The sequence below is a fragment of the Hipposideros armiger genome, unplaced genomic scaffold (genome assembly GCF_001890085.2).
Source record: "Hipposideros armiger isolate ML-2016 unplaced genomic scaffold, ASM189008v1 scaffold_720, whole genome shotgun sequence".
In the NCBI taxonomy this organism is placed as follows: Eukaryota; Metazoa; Chordata; class Mammalia; order Chiroptera; family Hipposideridae; genus Hipposideros; species Hipposideros armiger.
The window spans coordinates 138903-144071 of NW_017732070.1; positions in this window are offsets into that span (position 1 = coordinate 138903).

Sequence of the window (5169 nt, forward strand, 5' to 3'; positions counted from 1 at the left end):
CCAAATACAAAATATCTAGATTAAGTCAATGTTAAGGTTTACATTTTAATCTGCGATGGTCAGGTAATTGTAATTAAGCCTTCCACGGTAACCATAAATCATTGATTAGATTCATTAAACAGTACTAACCCAACACTAGGTACAGTTATTTATATTTTTAAAATCAGCTTATTTATTCATTCATAAAACATTTATAGAGTATTACCTGGTAAATTATGTATATTTTAGTTTTTATTGTATTGAAAGGGATATGACTTTATTAACTGGAAAACTGCAAATTAATGGTAGGACACTTTCTTTGGTTTAAAATACAAGAAATGTAAATATTAATACATTTTAAAGGTTTTATTGGGATGTTCTTTTCAGAGAAAAGGAATTAATATCTTACCAAATTAATGTTAAAATAAATAGTTTTCTTCTGAAATTTAGAGACTAATGCAATCAATTATTACAGTTTATACTTACTTTTTTGTTTTACTTAAAAGAACTAGCTACTATTTTTTTAAATTATCTTTTAGCTTTATTGTTATTATCATCATTTTCATTTCTTTCATTGGTTGACTAGTCTATAACCATTTCAAGTGATATGAGTCCTGAGTTCTTGCCATTAATTTGCATGGGTCTATGTCCTTATAAATACTTGAAACCATGTTTACTAAAGAATCAACAACCATGCACTGAAGAATCAAAGTGCATACAATGACTCACACTTTAGAGGATGCTATTTAAATAATCCAAATATGACTAACTTTAAAGAAGAGATTTTCTTTTGGAGGCCTGGTAATTTGGGCATAAAATAAAAAATTGGCACTCACGTTTATTTTATATAAAATTAATTCCAACAAGTTAAAATAGAAACAAAGCTAGAGACCAAGGAATGGATGTTTTGAAAACCACAGACTGGAAAACTTGGTTTATTGTTATGGTGACAAACTTTTAAAATTAATTTGTACTCCTCTTCACAAAAATATTTAGGCTCCCCTTAGACATCTTAAGGACCTATGGTCTAGTTGTGGATTTTCTTTGAAAACCCTGAAATTAAAAAAAAAAAAAAGGTTTTCCTTTTGTAAAAGGCTTCAGAATAAATAATTTCTTTAAGCTTTTTTTCTAAAGTCTCACATATTCTTTGTAAAAATTACCAGTCTCATTTCCTTTGAGATGACGAGCTTCACATCCAAAGAACAAAGCTTTTCATGAGTCTGTTTAGAGTACATAAGATCTGTTCCTAAGTGTTTGCCGTGTACCCTCAAGAACCTGGTAGATATTTTTAAAAAAGCAAGACAGAAATTTTGAGATGGTTAACAGCACCGAATTATGCAAAATACTAGAAAGTGTTTGATAATTGATTATTTAGACATATAAACACTTAATAAACTTTACTTACCTTAAGATAAACAGATTGAAAATCCATATAAAACTATGACAGTGGAAAGATCCTTGGGTTGGGAGTAAATATTAATTCTGACCCTACTGCTAGTGGGTATGGGGTTTCTTTTGGGGGCGATGAAAGTATTCTGGAATTAGATAGCAGTGATGGTTGCACAACTTTGTGAGTATACTAAAAACCACTGAATTGTACACTTTGAAGGGTAAAATTTATGGTATATAAACTATATCACAATTAAAAGAAAATGCTGGTCCCATGATTTTATGCCCTTATGTAGCTTTGTAATCTTTTTCTTTCCAGCTTCATTGAGATATAATTGACATATAAAATTATGTAAGTTAAAAAAAGAATTGTGGGGCCGGCCGAGTGGCTCAGTTGGTTAAGAGCTCACTCAGCAACAGCGGTTCGAGTCCCGGCCTGAGCTGAGCAGCTGCTGAGCTGCCAACAGGTGGCAGGATGGCTCAGCTAAAAAAAAAAAAAATTGTGTAAGTTAAAGCTGATGATTTGATACATATATACATACTGTGAAATGATTACCACAATAAGGTTAGTTAGCATATCCATCACCTTGCATAATTACAATTTTTTTGTGTGTGGTGAGAACATTTAAGATCTGTTCTCTTAAAATTTTCAAGTATATAATACAGAATCATAAATTATTAGACCCTCAGAACATACATATTCATCTTATGACTGGAACTTTGACTAACATATCATTTTTCCTACCCTCCAGCCCCTGGCAATCACCATTCTGTTCTCTATTTCTATGAGTTTGACTCCTTTTTTTAGGTTCCACACATAAGTTATATCATATGACATTTGTCTTTCTCTGCCTAACTAATTTCACTTAGCATAATACCCTCATGGTCCATCCATGTTGTGGCCAATAGCAAGATTTCAATCTTTTTTGTAGAGGTATAATATTCCATGTATAAGACGCACCCTTTTCCGAAAAATTTGGGGTCTAAAAACTGGGTGCGTCTTATACAGAGGTTGTAGATTATTTTTACTTGCATTTCCCACTTTTTTCATGCTTGTTTGTTTGCGCTCATACAACCAGGGAACAGACAGTTAGACAAATTGCTGTTTTGTTCTTCAGTCTAGTTGTGGAGGACGTCGCTTCACTGGCCTATGTTGGTATGATCATTGCGCTCTTCCCGGGTGAGGCAATCGGTCGCCGGTCATTGGTCGGCCACTCAAAGTGGCTCCCGGCAGCCCACACCAGCTGCCAGCCANCTAGCTTCTGTATGACTACCTGGTCTACAATCTTAAATAGAATTTCACCTGTGCCTTGTGTGCCTCCCTAGCTCCAGGACTATTTTTTAGAAGTCTAGTCTTTACTGTTGGAATCTACTTTGGGGTGTCTCTTGGTTTACTTCTCACTTCAGTTCTTTCTGATTTTCCCTCAATTTGGTCCCATGCCTGTTATAGCAAAGTCCCTGGTTTCAGTTCTTCCTGGTGCCTGTTTGCCTATCCCTAGGCAGCCTTATCCATAACTTAAAACTTTTCATACTCTCAACTTGGTTCCTCACTTTTCTGGGACAACAGCTCCTAAGCTGGATGGTACCAGGCATTTCTCACATGCCCTCCACCTAGCAGAATACAGGTATAGCATGCAGTGGACACCTTTTGAGGGTATCTGTTTAACCCAAGTTCCTCTTCTCTGAGAATCGATCCTCTACCAATCGCTCAATGGTAGCCCTATGATTTGAGTACCGCTGCTTCCAGGAATTTTGAATTTTGAGGGAGTGACACAAGGTGACTCGGAGATTATTCATGGTGGCTGTGGTGGAGTTGAGAGGCCAGTGGCAAAAGGTGAATGTCCAGGGTAGGGCAGTCGGGTAGCAGTAGGCAGCAAGTGTTCCATGTTGATGGTGCCTGCGTCTAAGCAGACCATCTCTGTGGCAGAGCCTGGACTCTGCCTAACCTTCCTTGGTTCCTGCCTGGGCCTGCTCCACCAATCTTCCTGTCCATTCTCTGAACTTCCTCCATTAAATTCTTTTTCAGATTGAATTGAGTAGAGACTGTCTCTGTTCCTTGCAATGAGAACTACTATTTAGTCTCTACTACTTACCTGTACTGCTGACAGTAAACTCAGGTGATGGGAAGGCAGCATCTCCTGCCTCATGCACAGAGTGGGGTGGGTATGGGATCAGAGGAGCCATTTTTCAGAGAGAGGATGAAGCAGGTGCACAGCAAGAAGCAGGGATAGAAGATGGTAGGACCCCAATACTGGAACTCCAGTTGCCTTGAGCCATATGTAAGACCCCAAACCTAGAACAGAGCTGGCCAATCAGTCCCTCCTGCCTTCTCAGGGCAGTCATTACTTTTATTTATTTATTTATTTATTTATTTATTTATTTATTTATTTATTATTTTTTTAATCTAAGGGATCTTTTTGTTTTGTTTTTTAAAGATTTTATTGGGGAATTGGGAAAGGGGAACAGCCATACACAGCCAAGTTGTTGTCCTTCAATCTTAGTTGTGGAGGGCGCAGATAGCTCAGCTCCAAGTCTAGTCGCCATCCAACCACCCATTGGCACCTTGTGGCCACTCACCTCAAGGTGTCAAGTTCAATCTTAGTTGAGGGTGGGCATAGCTCACCATCCCATACAGTGTCGAACCAGAAACCTTGTTGTTAGGAGCACGTGCTCTCACCACCTGAGCCACCCTGTCACCTGTTGGGAGCTCAGCAGCAGCTCAGCTCAGTCGCAGCTCACTGGCCCATGTGGGAATCGAACNGGGAAAGCTTGAAACAATCAAAATGAATGAAATTCATTAAGTCCCTACAAAAGTGAAATGCATCATTTATTTAAGTTTATTAATGCTTACAATTTCTTGAAAGTTTAAAAAATTTGCAGCTTAGCTGGGGCATACTTGCTCTCACCCTGTTACATGTGATTTTGCCAGGAACTGTTTGTGTTTAAGATAAAGATCTCCTACCTATTATCAGTAATCTGTTGCTGCTGCTTCCCTCACTGAGGCTGTGACGATTTTCTCTTCCTGAAAAGTCGAAAGCGTCCAGTCCTACACAGGGTGTAGGCATTGGTCTCTGCTCTCTAATAACCATCCCACTACCCAAATGCTTTCTACTGGACTTGTGCCAATCACTCAAAGTCTGGATCTTTTCACTCCACTCGGTGCCTAATGTTATCTGCACCACCATTGATAGCCTTGCCTCCTCCACCTGGCCAAACTGCTCATAGGCCCAGTTAGGAAGAATATGAGGAGAATATGAGGACCCCTCTAAGCAAAGATTTGGAGGATCAGGCAAAAAGAAAGTTTTCATCCTTGACCGTTAGGCTCATTGTGCTCAGGCTAGTGGAGAAGTGCAAAAACCCTTCGATTTCTGAATGTTCCTGATGCCTTCATTGCCTCAAGGGCTGGTAGTTGTGTATTAAAGATTTTACTTCCTCTCAATCCAGCAAGGATTGTCTAAGAGAGCTAATTCATTGGATGCATAAGGACACATCCTACAACGAGTAGATGTAACAAATGTCAATCTTTCATGAGCTTTAGCAATTCCAGCCCATCTTTTTGCTCTGTTTGGTTACTCTCTAGCTGCTAGCTTCTGTATGACTACCTGGTCTACAATCTTAAATAGAATTTCACCTGTGCCTTGTGTGCCTCCCTAGCTCCAGGACTATTTTTTAGAAGTCTAGTCTTTACTGTTGGAATCTATTTTGGGGTGTCTCTTGGTTTACTTCTCACTTCAGTTCTTTCTGATTTTCCCTCAATTTGGTCCCATGCCTGTTATAGCAAAGTCCCTGGTTTCAGTTCTT